This window comes from Accipiter gentilis, chromosome 17 (genome assembly GCF_929443795.1).
Source record: "Accipiter gentilis chromosome 17, bAccGen1.1, whole genome shotgun sequence".
NCBI classification, from domain to species: domain Eukaryota; kingdom Metazoa; phylum Chordata; class Aves; order Accipitriformes; family Accipitridae; genus Astur; species Astur gentilis.
This window is the reverse complement of record NC_064896.1, coordinates 11,670,727-11,687,820: the sequence shown is the minus strand read 5'-3', so window position 1 is coordinate 11,687,820 and position 17,094 is coordinate 11,670,727. Positions and strand designations below refer to the sequence as shown.

Sequence of the window (17,094 nt, the reverse complement as noted above, 5' to 3'; positions counted from 1 at the left end):
TCTAACGTTTTGGTTCCACAACTGGCCAGCTTCCAGTAGTCCAGAGTAGTAGTACTTGGTTGCATACATTAGTCAGAAATATAAGCCACACTTCAGAAGGAAGAGACTGGAGATAGATTCAAATTCTCTAAATGTTGAATGAAACAGTTCAAGATCACCTCAGCTCTCAAACTATCATGATACTATGAGATAGCCTCCTATGAAAAATAGTAGAGGAAATGTTACTTTCTCTCTGCTTCTCAAAATAATGGAATCTCTTCCTAACCCCTAAATCTTCACTGCTTATACAATAGCCCAGGCGATAACTAACTCGAGACTCACACCACTGCCAAACAGCACTTTGCTAGCTTGTCTTTGCCCATTCCAAAGACCACTGATGTCAGTAAAACACTATCTGTTGAGACCAACGGCTGTGGATCAGGACTTGTAGATTCCAGAGAAGCTGTACCCAAGCACAGATCTGGTATTTTACTTCAGTTTTTCCCTAGATTAATTCAGAACACCGAATCTGAGAGATTTTAGATAATAGTGATGTTAATCTGGGGGAGTAGGAGGAAGGGGGGAACATAGCACCGAATAATTATGCTTAAGTATCCTGCTAAAAGATTAATTATTCCACCTCTCTCTTGTTATAAAACAGAGGATAGAATGCAAAAGGATTGATTTCAATAGGTGCTGCTGATAGTATTTCACAATTGAAAATTTGAAACTGTAGAAATAATTTCTTTTTCCACGTACATTATGGAAAAAAAATTAACATGATGAAAAATTCTAATACATGGAACAACAACAAAGAATCTAAAAAGATAACTTGATCACAAACTGAGCAAACTTATGAATTTGCAAGGGGAGAGAAAAACTACCTCTACACATCTAGAAAGATGACAATATTAATTAACACAGGAAAAATGAGACCCAAATTCAGAGTTCCTGTAACTGTTGATAAAGATGTCCCTAAGATATATTACCTTTCCTTTTTATTCCCGCTTCCTTGCCAAGAGGTATAAATGTCACCTTCACTTCCTTCACTCTCTACACAAGGTCAGGGAGCTTTACACCCTTCTTCCTGGGATGACTCCAAAACATGCCTGTTCAGCACACTGCCACACAGACACTATTGATCTCTGCAGTTGTACAGAAGTCAAAGAGCCAGCAGAAATCCCACTGTTGCAAGAAGGTACATGGGGCTGATGACAGCCCTCTAGAAAAAGAGTTAGTTGGTGAAGACTGCTCAACTAGAGGAACACAGGCAGGAAAAATACCTGGAAGTGTGATTATGGAAGGGGTTTAGAGAATCATTCCTTAGAAGAATTTTGGGAAGGAATGATGCAAAACAAAAATGCATACTGTTTTGGTGGTGAGCAAATTCAAAGGAAAGAGACTAAAAACGAATTCAGTCAACATCCCATTTGTCTCCAGGTTAGCCCAACGAAGGATGAGAATGCCTGTATTTCAGTATGGGTATTGTAACAAGCTTTAAGCACCAGTCCCTCAAAAAGTGCCTGAATGCCTCCAAAGAACAGAAAATGCTAACACTACAAGGCCAAATGATAAGCTTCTAATAGCCAGTACTTAAATCTGTTTCTTAATCGCTTCTCATTAGCAAATTGGTTTTTTGAAGTCTAATTTAGAATCAACAAGATTTAAAATACTAGCCTTGAATGAAAGATGTTGGAAGATATTCTTTGCTATTAAATGTATAAATAGACTCAAAACTTAGCCTAGTTTTAAAATCTCACTGATATGCCAAACAAGACAAAGTATTCCTGCAGATAAAACAGTTTTCTTAACAACTGGCACAGACACCAAAATCTCCAGTCAGTATATAGCTGCTTCATTAGCCCATTCAGTTTAGGAGTTGGGAACAATTGCTTACTTGAATTTTACCTAGCTTAGTCCTTGTCTTTTTCAGAAAAGTTAACAATTAAATGATTAATCTAAACTAAATGCATTCATACTGTTGCATTATAAACTCAGAGTAGAGATGAAGAGATCCCTACAGAATAAAATATAAGAATCACTGACATACAGAATCACCAGTACCATGTTTCACTGAAATCAATGTAAGTATGAATCTGGGAGAATTTTTCAATGAATTAGTAAGTGAATGGATGGATAAATCTTCTCAATAAAACATTCAGGGCCTCCATAAAAATACAGCACCCTGATTTTCAGTTTAGTAAACAGAGGGTACAGGCAAAATATAAGAGCTGTAGGTAAGGGCAAGTTTAGGTTAGGAGTGAAAGGGTAATTCAGATTATTCTTTTTGTCACAACAAAAAGACAGCTCAAACCTGACTTAATCCTTGTGTTCTTGCATGGATGACATTGTGATATTAAACAACAGCCAAGTGTATCATGTTGCACTTAGAACTAGGCCTACCCATTTGCATTAAAATTCTGATTCAGAACATTTAAGACTAGACTTAAAATCCATCCTAAATTGACTACAGAAACCTTGTCAAAGTAAAACCAGAGGCTTTGACATAGCTCTACTAATAAGAGCAGAAAAGCAATAGTAATTCTGTGTCAGATAACAAACATGACATTTTTCAGGAGTGGAGAGGAGAATGAGCAGGCACATCCACGCTTGCCTGAGCAGACAGGGAGGCACATACAACAAAAGACAAAAATCTATCCTTGTGCCAGCAGTTACAGCTCTGTCTTCATGTGGAAGCTACACCCACTTACACTGATTTGCTCTGTAGATACTTTTAGAACCAGATCAACGTGTGCAAATCCACAGAACCTTACCAAAACCCAATGGAGCAGTGCCAGTTTGCAGCAGAGGAGAATCTGAATCTTGCAGTACCTTTGGAGTCTGTTTGACTGAAGGGTTTTACGAGGGAGGGAATTCCTTTTCTTTCAGCTTATTTAAATGACCTGCAGTTACTATGGTTACTCTTAAGGCATCTGAAATCTGCCTGCATGATGCAATTGGTGAAATGACAAGGTACAAAAAATGATGTTCCTGTGAAACAGGCTGTTCACCCAGGACAGAAAACCAAAGGCTGTAAATAGCTGATGCTGAGGATCTATTTAGCCCATTGGCTCCAACTTTCAGTGTTATCAAATTAGCATTTCCACTGTAGCTCTCTGGGTGACATGGGGCACAAGTGCTTTTGTTTCAACAAAGCCCACTGTGTTAAGTTCACTTCACTGAGGCTTTAAGACAATAGAGAAATGTCATTCAAAGAGCAGGAAACAATGAGCTATTATCTCTCATTTATCTGGCCTATCTATCAGACAGGGAGCAAAAAAATCTTGTTTCTTTAACAAATTATGTCATAAACTGCAACAGAGGCTGCAAACACTCTTCCTTCTCGTCCTGCTGTGGCTGCATTAGCTGAGGGTTAAGGGCACTTTCTGAGTATTTGTGCTTGCCCATTTACCCCTGTATGACATATCAAAATACCACAACCAGCACTGTAACAAAAGCCATGTTAAGCTGTAATGAGTTAATAAATAGAATATGGGAATACAGAAGCAGCCACTCATCTCTCTCCAGCACAACTATTATACAAACACCAGGGTAGGCATATTCAGCCCAATAAAACCTGTTATTTTAATAATGTAGGAAGTGTTGGTGTAACTTTTTTTTTTCCACATGCATTTTAATTCACTAACCTGCCCCAGGCTGACTACTCAATAACTTACAATTTCTTCATCCTTAGCATGGTACCATCTGTGACAATAAAACAAGGAAAAGGGTGGAGGGAGAAGGAAATGTTTGTTAAATAAAATCTAAATGATGGATTCAGATAGATGTTTTCCATCATTAAAAGGAACCAAAGTGTTACTTATCCAAACTGCAAGCGTACAATACTGATTTCAATAAACACAAACCAAATGCAAAACAGAAAGACAGTCCTGCTTCTTTTATTCAGCAACTAAGAACTAGGTTGAGGATGCCCATGTTTTGCCCTGTAGCAGAGGCTGACATTATAACACCCCCAGTAAGGCAGGGAATTGCCATTTCAGACCCTGATCCTACATCACTGATGCCCCTGAGAGCTGGGCCACTGACTTCACAGGTCTAAGGATCAAGCCTTTAGGTGTCAGCACAGTTGCTACATACCACAGAAGAAATACCAGCTGAAGGTTTCTGGCAGCAAGGGACACTAAAGTTCATGGTTAAAAGCTGCTCACTTGGCCTTCTAAAACTTCCACTTTTGATATTGCCTCTCAAGGGCTGTGTCATGTGTTAGTGCTTGCAAATAAATTTGTAAGGTATCCACTGTCCTCTCAAACATAAACTAAAATTTTAGAACCAAAACAAATATCTCTGAATGGACTCTCAAAAGAGAAAGGAGTTAATGTTAAGTTGCATGTAAATAAAAATCATGTCATCTCTAGGATTCAGAAGCTGCACTCCAAATGACAGGTGATCGCTTTTGACTCATCAGCTCCAGTACCTGTCCTTAGTTCACCAAACACCTTTTAAATGTGATACTTTCAGCTTCAACAGCTGTTTCTTCCTAAACCTGCTTTAGTTACCCCCTCTAAAATTATCTGTTTATGTAAGCGTGTTTTAGAGCATTGTTTGTAAAAACTCTTTCTAGACCACTGTGTTTGCAGGAGTAGAGACACCTATTTCTTTTTTACAGGACCTACATCAACAGCATTAGCAATCATACACAAAAGCCTTCTGCTCCACCAGTCTCTGCAGTGCCAAGAAACACTTGTACTATTCAGTTTCACCAGATATGTACAGCTGCATATAATGAAAAGTAAAAGGCACTCCAGCCAAGCCTTTGGACTGTAGATTTGGGATGTAACAACATTCTGAACTAGGCAGCAAACCATCAACCATATCCTTAGACACATCTTCCACTCCTAATGGTTAGCAAGGTCCCAAACCCTGTGCACGCTTAATGGAGGGATCTTCACCTCTACTTATACAAGTCATGTAAACGCAGGAAGGAGGGCTACATGAAGGGGCCCTAAACACTTCAAGCTTTTGCATAGCTTGCTGTATTGTTAAGCAGCACCAGGAGTATGAATAACGTGGATGTACAGCAGCTGTTTGTGTTTCAGCAGGCAGAAGATGGCTGGTTAGGCTACAGAATAAGCAGCAGAAATCCTTGCTTTGCCAGTCCAGTCTTACCTTACAGAAAAGGAGATGAACAGGAACTCTCTCCATGCCCTGTGCCCTCCAGGTTACTGTAACGTGAAGATTGCACTCAGCACTTCACAGCCTGAGTGATTCTACTCTGGAGGGTAGCTAGCCAAATGACAGTCCAGAAAGATAAAGAAATGTTCAGGGAAATCATCACAGAATGAAATCCTGCTTCTAATAAAAATTTAAAAAAAAAAAAAAGGAAAAAAAAGGTATATTAAACAACTGTTACGTCACTCTCCTCACTCTCCTGCACCAAGGGCCTCACTGTGATTCTCTGCATTTTTATTTCCTCTGGCTTACAAGAGTTGAAGTCATTATTTGGTGCAAAAATAGGAATTGTACTTCCCAAAGGACCTAGCAAACCACCATTGTAAACACAAGTATCTCTGATCACACAAGTTTTAGGTACACCATAATCTCTCGTGCATTCTAGTCTACAAATCTTGCCATCCAGTCTCACAGACTCTTCCTCAAAGCTGTTATGTTAGAGCATGAGGAAAAAATAGGAGGGGGGGAGAGGGGAAGACAGAAAAATTACCATTAAAAAAATATACTCTGGAACACCATTTCAGAAGCTATCAAACAGCAGAATTAATAGTTAATTTAGGGGAGATACTTCCAAAGGATTAGACTCAAAATTTCCAGCTTTCCTAATAACTATTTGGTAATTTGAGACCTAAAGATTCTACTTTTGCAACCCAGACCAGCAGTATCACCTGTTATACTTTAGCTTCTATGTTTCCTTCACAGCAGTTTTATGGCTAGGACTCCAGGATACAATGGAAAAGCCCTAGCAGTCACTGAAAAAAACTGAACCCATTCATACAAGGTGCTGGAAATTAAATGACTAACCAGCCATCAAGCAGAATGCTTTGCAGGGGTTTGTACCAGTGAACCTGAATACTGATGCTGCCAAACTGTATGTACACTGTTCTTTTACATCTGTATACAGTTCTCAACCTGTAAGAAAAGTAGATAACCTATCATAGCAGATATATTTCTCATGAAACATTTTAAAAAGCTGATTGTACACCACTGGAGTCACCAGAATGGGAAAATAAAATAGCTCTATGTTCCATTTGCTTCTTTCCTTGTAGTTATTCTTAAAATTAAAGTAATATTTCTCCCCACAGGCCTGGTACTTTCATCTCATATTCCACAAATCTCTACTCATGTGCTGCTTATGTGCTTCTCAGATTCACTTTGCTTACTCTGGCAAAACTCATGTCAGCACAACCAGAAGTTAAACTCACGTAGTGCCTACAAGCTTAAGTTCAAGATTAGCAAAATCATTTCACTGACACTAATGAAAAATAAAAGACCCAACTGTTCCTGCAAATCCTCTCATTTACATGGAGTTATGTCAGCAGAGAACATTTTAGTATTATCCTCAGAATGAGAGAGCAAAGGACACTAACCCACTAAAAGGCAGGCCATGGATGTAGTAGGGAACTGGCAAATCTACCCAATCAAAAAAATTCAAGATTTTGACAACAATTCCATCCCTCATTTATCTCAATTTGCCCAAAGGCCTCATCCCAAATACAATTAAATTATGAGCATTTGCTTATATTTCAATATCTCTGGTAATTAACGAGTGTCTCATGAAGCTGGGACATAATGTAAATACAGGGTATTGAGCATGCTTCCATGCTAAAACTCACCCACTCTTAGATGACATTAGAAACCTAATAGTATCTGAATTTGGAACATTCTACTGCAGCAGTTCTGGAAAGACATTGAAAGCAAATGTCCTTTTTATCCCTTTCTTAGAAAACCTTATGGGTAACTAAAATCCTTCTGGACTAATACATGTATCATAGGTATAGATTATAAAAGATACATTTACATAATATATACAAAACAGATATCCATTAACTTATCTATAATTACATGATCTCCCTAATATTACACCACAGGTGCAGAAGAAATGACCACGCATACAGCACCAAAGACTTTATGGAAATACAATAATTACAAATGAGAATCAGAACACCACTTAACATTTAATCTTTTCTTCTGATCAAGAATAAAAGGGAACAAACTCTATCCCTCCACATATGCGTGTATAGGCACATGCAGACACTTTTCCTTGCCTGTCAATAATAGAGATATGCCTCAAGAAGGTCCCTTCAGTACCCTGACAGCTTTGACAGCCACTAACATTACAGCTTATCAAAAAGAGGACATAGCATGATACCAGTATGTTAAAAACTCTTCCCCACTTTTGCCCTTTTGACATTTCTTATTGTTTGCTGCCAACACTCCTTTACATTGTAGGATTAACATTGACACACAACATTTCAGAGTAAAATTCATAACAAATTAAAGACCTTGCTCTCTTCTGTCATCTACTAATTCAGAGAAGCATGAGTTTCATAAAAGCACAAAATTCACTAAAGATCACATCCACTGTCCAAAGCAGTCAAAACTATATTTCTAATTAATTAAAATCTGATGAGTCTGGATGAAACTCAAAATTATAACAGGAAACATATTTCATTAAGAGACCACTTAGGAAGATAATCACCCAATTCCAGGATTAATTTGAAAGGTCTTTATTTTAAAAGAAATGTTATGGCACAACTAGTTTTACCAGTAAGTTGGATGGTCCCTTTGAGAGATTTTGCCTTGCATCTTACCTGAGGGTGAAGCTGCAATGACAGAAGATACAGAGAAACCACAAGCTGAGTAGATTTGTATTTATAGAATCTAGAAAGTGCTAACAAGGGAAACAGTACTTTTCAAAGGTTCAAAGCAGAGCTTTTCCGGTTGGGTTTTAAGTCTGGTTTGATCAGAATTGATCTTTTAATTCTCCCTTAAGTCTACACCCAGCCCTGCCTTTTTTTGGCTGAGTGTAAATGAACACCTAGAGAAGCTCCACATTTGAGGGCCCATGCATACCTTTTGTGAAAATGAATAAACAAGCATTAACAAGCTATAAAACCTGATTAATTTTGGGCCAATTTCTACCATCTTTATCTCCAGAGCAAATCAAGCTATATGTGAGGTGGAATAAGAACCACTGTCCGCATCATCCCACAGGCTGTTTTGATGACACCAGTTCTGTCTCATCTCCAGCAGGGTTAGCTACCAACTTTTTAGTCCAAGCCTGAAAATGAAGAATTGCTAACTTCTTAGGGACATGTATAATACACATTAACACACCTGAAATGTAGACACAGATACCTAGCCACTAGCCCAGAAAAGAAACCAGCATTCAGATGCTGACAAGGAGTAGCTGGGAAAGGTGAGAGCATCTCTGGTGCCATCACTTGCATCACACACCTCAACTGCACAATGACCTATGAATTCGTTACTAGACAGCACTAAGAAATTACCCTGAAAGTTTGACTCTTAGTTTATGTGCTACTTTAGGAATTTAAAAAATTACTTTGAGCAATTCTTGGTCCTCTCCAGTAGATGTTTTAACAAAAATTCTGAAGAATGTTCTGACTTAGTCTATTCTCCCAAAATCATTAGTTTGGTGGGGGTTTGGGGTTTTTTGTGGGTTTTGTGTTTTTTTAAACAATCTGGTTTTCATTTCAGGCCAAATCATGCCCTCAAAGTGCTGTTTATTCTTAATTTTCTTTCCAAAAACCTCAATTTACAAAGCTGTTGCAACATACAACTCTGAGAGCTTCATCTCCTCAAATGAAAAACATCCTTTAACCGAACTTTGTGCCAATTTGGGTGGTGGCAGCCTTTTAGCACGTGAATAGAGTCTTTGAAAGGACCAGAATAAAAGCGGAGACCGGGATCTTGATTCTTTATAATTATACGCAGAGTTAAATCTATGTTGATAGACTCTCCATGGCATAGAAAGACATGGTAAAGCTAACATGAACTTTCATGTTTACAGATACACAGCATTTGGTGGGGTCACTGGATCAGGATTCCCAAGACTCAACATCTTGGCATCTCTAGAACTCCTCTTCTGCGTCATACACATATGGGGGGTTCAGAGCAATGAATGTATTCAGAGCAGGGAGGTGCATTTCCACTGGATACTGGAGGGGAAAAAAAAAGCTTTGGAGATATCTAGTTCACAAAGGACTTTAATGTATGTTAAACAGCTTCAATAAAATAGGAAACATCCTGGATACAATGTAACTTCCAATGTTATTTCAGGTCTGACAACATAGTCACTTTGCTATACATACTTTGCAAATTACAGCAATATTCTCATATCTCACCACAAAGGTGTCCAAAATCTGCAAGACTGGCTGCCACCCTCTTTAGCACAGGCTTTTTATTTTTTTTGCTATTTGTTGTGACTAAAAATTCAAATTTGGAATAAATAACAACACTAAGTCAAAATTGTTAACATTTTTATCCAAGACTTCTAATTTACAATGCGACTAACTTTCCTCTTTGCCATGAATACTTTTTATACTTTGCTTACTGTGATCTGATCAATGGGAAATAAATGGCCATTCCACTAAGAACTCTGTGGATGTGTGAAGTTGTGCACTAAAAAAAAAAAAAAAAAAACAAAACCAAAAACCAAACAACTTTTGAGATTTATTTCAAATCCAGATTAGTACGCATATTAAATCAAATTGGTTCCCTTAAACTGGCCCCAGGAATCTTTGCCCACCTCACACAAAATTCTCTCAGACAGGTAGAACAGCCTTCAACTCTGACATGGGAACCATTTGCTCCAGCAATGAACAAAGCAGCATTGGCAGACTAAGGTAGGAGAAACTCATACTGACTTCACTATTTGCTATAAATCTCAAATATACTTGGGCATTAAGTTGCACCAAAATTTTATTTGATAGAGAGGATTTAGTAAGAAAAATATCTACCTTCTAGTCCACATATGATACTAAAGCCAGTCTGGCACATGGACGCTTCAGTGAGGAACACTTCCCTGGTAAAATTATTGTAGGATCTGGTCATTAAAACACTACGCTGAGATGCAGAAATCTGGAGTTCAACTCACAGCTATGTCACAGACTTCCTCGGCAAGTCTGAGATGTCATTGAATCCTTCTGTGGTCAACACAGTCAATGAAGTTTATTATCATTTTCTTTATAATATCCTTTTGGAATAAAAACATTTATGCACTTATTGAATCTAGCAAAACAGGGCTTGAATCACATATCAATCCCCACAGTGCCACTATAGTATTGAGTTCTGACACCAATTCTTCACCATGGGATGTCAGCTAGGAAGGGAAGCTATGGCTAAAAAATATGTCTGCGAGCGTCCTTCTACAAAACCAGTTAAAAACTGGCTGGCCTATCAATAAGAAAGGGATATGCTCAAGTCTGCTGAGCAATTTCCTGATACAATCCATCCCTGCAACCAAACAAGGTAAAATCCACAATGCCAGCACCATGTACCTAGTATAAATCACCAAGTGCTGCTAGAATGGCAGTTCTGTAAGACCTGAAGGCCTGGAGTCCGTCATGCAATAAACCACTCATCAAGTGACAAGACAACAAACTAGTAAGCAGTAAGAAAAGCACATAATTTCAACCAGCCACCCAAAAAGCATTGTTTCCTCCCTGGCATATTACACTGCAGAAGATTACAGCAAGAAAAGACATTAGTTCTCCAAAACCACCATAAAGGCAAAACAAAGAGAATCTTAATGCTTTAATTCTGCGTGAGCTTGGTTCCTACGACGAGAATTGTATTAATGAAATGCCTTTGATATTCACACAGATAGTGCACTAATTTCCACAGGGACAGCTCTTTCCCAGGGATGTTAAGCAGCTAACTGATCGCAGAACAAGTAGGACCACAAGAAAAGGAAGTGATGAAGTCAAGCTTCCTATGGGTTTGTGTGCCAGTTGGTTTCCAACTAGGTGCAAACCTGATCTTAAAACTTCCTTTAAGTAACAATTTTCACAACAGAGCTTTTTCACTTGTAGTCTCTAGTGCCTAGTAAAGGTTATACCTGTGATGATGATCTCTCAGCAGAGCACTAAGGGCACCCTCTCTCCTGCACTGTGGAGGCTCTTACCTTTCTTGACAAATTTGGATTAAACTGGCCAAGAGGTCCACAGCTGGAAGGAGAAAAAGATGGAAGACAACCAAAGATGGTAAAATTGTTCACGACCACACAGGCCTTGATCCCTCATGAAGCTAGGTTTAAGATGCCATGAAGTAAACTTGTAGCATTTTTAGCCCAGTAATCTTAACCCTTTTCATAAAGCCTCCAAGGTTCCCAAAAATGGCTCAATAAATCAACAGACATATACAAAGTAAAAGTGGAAAATGAACAGCAAGGAGAGATGATGGGAAAGGAGACACTTCTACATAAGCACAGAATTAGTGTTCTGCACTATTTCTGCCGCAGTGCATTAACCTTTCTCTCTCTGCCTTCCACCTCACTTTAGTTACTCACCGTGAAATAAGTCTTTTAATTGCTATGTAACGAAAGCCATCTTTCTGGCAGATTGACTGAGAAGGCCAAGCTGATGTCTAGGGACTACGGGCCCTCTGGTGACAGTTTTAATTCTGGTCAGAGTAGAGAAGTCAATAAATCATTCTCACAGAAGTTGTTACTGACCCTGAGCAAGCCCTGGGAGGAGAGATGCAATCTCTATTCACTAGGAAATAAAGACTTGTTAATTTTTATTTCTATTTTTTTCTTTTTTAGTTTCAGATACAAAACAAAGAAGGGAAAAATAAAAGAGAGTAAGGTCAAGAAAGGCAGGAAGAGCAAAGCCCAGCATTCAACGACGAAGTGGAGGAGAACATTTATTATGTTCTCTTGCTTGATGGACCTAGTACTGACTCATCCAGAGCAGAGCTGCATTGCCACTATTTCAGGATACTGACCCAAACCGCAAGAAGGCAATAACATACAACCAGTCTTCTTGCACTGTCCTCATAGGTTTTGGGTTTTCTTGACAATATATGAGTTTCCATTGGGCAAATTAAATTTTTATTTTTCTAGATTTAGACATTTTTTCCTTTAAAGAGTCTGAAAATATTTTTAGGTAATTAGCTATGTCATTATTATTTTATTGGGAACGTGCTAATTCCCTTACTAGGTAAGGCATCTTCTCAGAGAGTGCAAATAAATACTACTTCATCACATGATTCTCCCCCCCAGTTCTCTTCATGGTCTTTGGTGACAGTGGCTGTTACACCTCCAGCCTGCTTTATATCCACTTTACACTGTGGAATTTCACCAACCTCTGTGAGACTGTATTTTTACCTGATGGAAAAATTAAGTTTCCAACTGTATTTTCTATTTTTTAAATGAGGTTTTAAAGTCATGCTTTCCATCAAGACAGGGAATTTATTTGGAAACCCCAAGATGTCAGAAAAGCAGGAAATGAAGGATTAATCACCACACAGTTTTAAGCAAACACTGAAGGGAATTTAACCCTGTCCTTTGAACACAACAGGTTAACACCTTCTCTTTTGTGCATTCAGGAGGCTGAAAACATGCATCACAATATGAGCATTTGTTTCCTACACACACACTACACAAATCTGAAGTTAATGGTCTTCAGGTGAAAACAGGTAATCACTACACTCAAAACTCTCAGCACCTTTCCTGACAGCATTATTTGACAGGCAGCAGCTAGCAATTGCCTTCTACAGGCAATTATGCCTTACTGGACATGCCTAATGTACCTGTATAAAATGCTATAGGACAGTACATCTGTACAATTAAGTTGCAGGTATTCTAGTTTTTGCAGCATGGATAAAACACACTTTTCATCAACAGGCTGGGTAGTACAAGTTTCCAATGCCAAGCAAAGTATTTTCAAGATGCTATCTTCTTAATACCATAATGACAAGACTCCTTCAGAAATATTAGTAGATAAGCAGCATTTTGTCACATGTAAAAACTAATGCGTCCTGACATTGTTTCATACTCACACGGCATTTATCTTAGATAGCTGTCTCTAACCTTCCCTTCAACCAATATGAAATTTAGCACTGGCTTCACTGGAAACAGGAATAAGCCCTTTAAGAACAAAGATCCAAAATGACCTTTAGATGATGTAAAAGGAAAAACTGAAGTGAGGAGGATTCTCAGCACACAAGAGTTAGCTACAAAGGACAAAAGCAGCAGCTAACAGCAGTTATTGCTCTAATCCTACACTGTTTTACTTGAGAGAAAGATTATTTCTCCACTGCACTTGGCATATCTAAAAAAATTACAACGGCATGTCCAAGTCACAGCAGAGGTAAAGAAAACAAACCCAGCACATACATGCTTTATTATCACTTCACTTCATCATCAACTAGAACACAAGAAAATCAATAAGAATCCTATACGAACATATCCACCATAATAAAATATGTGGCTTACATATATCAAATCCTAACAAGTGTGCTTGCATGCTCAGTGGAGAAAATCACTTCATAAAAGAATCCCAGGAGAGAACTAAAAAACAAAAAAAGGGTCTAAGGAAGGGACAAAACTGAATGATGTATCCAGAGGATAAAGAGATAACAATAAGAACTCTTCATCAATATACTGGACTTGACAGGCCACTGTTTTTAGCCATTATTCTAAGTCTTAGTTAACTTCACACCTTCAAAGAACCATATGCATTTTTGTCTATGCTGGAATCAGCAGACTTACTTATGTCCCTCTAATCCATCCGATTCCTTACAGAAACCACCCATGTTAAACAGAAATGACTACCTGTCTGGGTCTCGACTGTCTCCTCTGTAAGGAGAGGAAGTGCACTGTATCACAGTTGCTGCTTCAAGAATTGCCTTGCAAAGCACAGCTCCCTGGAGTTGGAAATTTTTCATAAAACCTCTGTCTAGTTTTAAAGTCCTGCTAGTCTCCAATCATTCATGTAAGACATGCAAACAAGTCAGGTTCTTTTACACAATTTAAGTTAAGGAAGTACATGGAATAAAACCTAGAGTTTGCCACAAAGGTTTTCTGTTTTTCTGATTTGCCACACTAGCAATAATTTGCTTATTGCCCTGTACAACATGAATTATAATTTACCTGAAGAAGGGATTTCTCTGTTATTTGAAGGTAGGTTTTTGACAGTGTTTTTCCATGTTAAAGTCTAGTATTCTAGACCAGGATCTGTCTCAAGTGGTTTTCTATAATCTCCTCCACATTTAGCTTCTACTGACCTCCAGTAAGCAAGCCAAGATATTAAAAAAACCCAACTGCATCAATCTGAAAATCACATTACCCCAGTAAATTTAAAAACCTATTCCTGTAATTGCTAGGATTATTGACCAGGAGAGAGTAGACAAGATATGTTTTGTCTGAGATTTTACAATTTGTTTTACTGTCTTCTCTTTCATTCTTCAGTTCATTTTTTTGGCGTAACTTTTTCTGTGTGGCCAACTACAACATTTTCTTTGGTAGTGTGTATCCTTTCCTAGACATCAGAAAATCATTTAATTAAAAAATACTACCAGCGTAACTGAGACAGAAGACATTTCAGGAAGAAAGACATAATGAAGAAAAACAAAGAAGAAAGAACAGGCCTGAGAATTGTCTTGATATTGTGGCTTATGTACCTTTCTAAAAGACCTAGGATAAAAGAGAAAGAAATTCTAACAGAAAAAAAAAAAAATAAAAAAATTAAGTTCTAACATTAAACTGCCCCTTACTATCATATTATTTTCCTAATCAGCTAAAACGCAAATTCAAAGTGAGAGTGCCCCTTGAATGTTCACCTATTCCAATTTCCTTGATCTTGGCTACTGCCTATTACTCCAGATTGCTTTTACAACATCCTTTTATTGAGCTTTCTTTTCACTGCTGTCCCATAAGGACAGAGAGACTTCTCAAATCAATTCTCAGTGCACCTGAATCGATTTCTGAAGCTCACCATGTCAAGGGAGCAACCTTTTTTGAGACGAGAGCTGGTCATATGAGTGTCTAATACATTGCATTAAATTTCTTCTGTATTTCAGTGTCAGGCTTTAAACCTAGTGCAGACAGTAGATATAATATATGCTTGTAAAAACAGAGAGTAGGGTATAAACTTGTGTTACAGGTATTATAGGGCACATTCGACCTAACAGTTCCCTTCTATTGTGAAAACAACAATGGGATAATCCCAATTTCTCAGCAAGATCCTGACGTTTGGCCATAACGCCTCACAAAGCACAAGCCTATGAATCAGTTTTACATCACAGAAATAGGACTTGAACCTTTGATAATGCTTAAAGATAAAGAACAAAACCCACAGGTTTCTTGGATTCAGGGTAAGATTCCAAAGTCCAGAAGGTTAACTAGTGTAGCCAGGAAGACGACCTTGTTTCTGTCACTTAAAAAGGGGGAACGACATATAATTTATTAACAAAAGATGTCTAGAGAAACTTACAAAGTGCTGTGTCTCTGTGAGGATCTCCTAGGACTTGTACTGGGCATATTCACATCTTATTCAGGAACTCTGCTCTCCAAGGAGCGAGCTAGCAGAGGCTACTAGTCCCACTCTTACAATTCTCATCTCCCCAATAAGAAGAGCAAATAATGATGATTTAGTTTCCTCTCAAAAAAACACTACTTTCTGAGTGTCTACTCTGCGGATGCTCACTCCTGCATATTCTGTTATTCATTCTCTACTTTTCTCAACAGAAGTAATATTTGTGCCATATTTACTAAAGCACTCTCAACAGATCAGAAAATGTATCATTTGCCTCTTTCCTAGAGCACTTAATTGTAAGACCCAGTAGTGCTTCCCCACTTACTACCACCACAAAAGTGTCATTCCTATATCCAATTAAGAAAAAAGGTACTCCAAACTCATGAACAGAAACTTTAATTACACAGCAGCTCTGAAATATCTCTCTACTCTACACAGATTTAATCTTCTTAAATGTGTTGCTACTAATAATTTCATGTGGACAAACCAGCACCTTTTTATTACTGTCATGTTATTTACAAAATAAGTTGAGGGTCCATAAACATAGCAAATGACTCCTGTTTTGCGCTCAAATTTTGGATACTGTTCATAAGTCACATGCCTCAAAAAAGTATTTAATTAAAACCACTTAGGAACAGCACAGAAAAAGACTTCAGGCAAGCAGAAAAAACAAGGTGTTGCATTTACATATTCCTATTGTTCGCAGTTCAGTTTAATGCAAGTACAGCAGTTCTTCCTTTTCAAGAGCTCCAAATTCTCTTTCCCCACTAACGAATAAACAAGCAGTTCCCAAAACTTAAGTTTTCTTTCAGCTTTTTATGTTAGGTGAATGTGTTTTGTATATACCTGGATTTTGTATATGTGTGTGCATTTTAATCTACAACTACGTACATACATATTTATACTTACGCTCTTATCTAGACCAAAGAGACAGAAATAGGGAAAGAGGCATATGGATAAAAACCTCTTATTTCCTTCTTATACATTTCTAGCACTAGGCTCAAACGCAATGAAAACTGAGCTTCTAATAAATGGCTGGGACGAATGTCAGTGTAAAGTTGACGCCTGCATAAGAGAGCAGACCCAGAAAGAACTGTGACCAGAAGGGAGCCATTTTCTCCCGACTCCCCAAACAAAAAAAGCTTTTGCTTCTTGTTGGAGGTGACAATGAAATCCTCAGTTACCTTTGGGGAGTTTTCACCTTCTTTTTAAAAAGGTGCTGTTAATGGTAGGTCAGTCTGACCAAAGGATTCTGCTTTGGAATAAAAACAAGAGGAGCCTTTTCAGGTTCTTATTATTCAATAGCTCAGCTGGTCTCACATCATAAGTTTTTGGGTGGGTTTTTGATCCCATCACAGCACAATACCAAAACACAGAGGGAGAACCCAGAAACTTGGACAAGCTTTGCAGATAAAACTCTGGTGCTGTATGAAATGTGTCTTAAAACACAGCTCTCAATCCATTTTCAACTAATGCCCTATTTTAATAGTAAAGAGAGACTATATTGCTCTACCTCACAGCAAAGCATAAGAGCCTGCTTCTAGTCAAATATAAGGGTACATCTAAGAGTGCATTGTTGCATCTCCACCATTGAGCACAATGGTCATTACTTCCTAACTACTTCCTTCTTCATGTTTCCATG

The 17,094-nt window shown here is 38.1% G+C and overlaps 1 protein-coding gene across 15 annotated transcripts in view; it reads right to left on the bottom strand.

The window, feature by feature from the left end:
* BRSK2 (BR serine/threonine kinase 2) overlaps positions 1-17,094 on the bottom strand; it is a 324,024-nt gene that overhangs the window by 253,580 nt on the left and 53,350 nt on the right. The gene's annotated exons all lie outside the window — the stretch shown is intronic.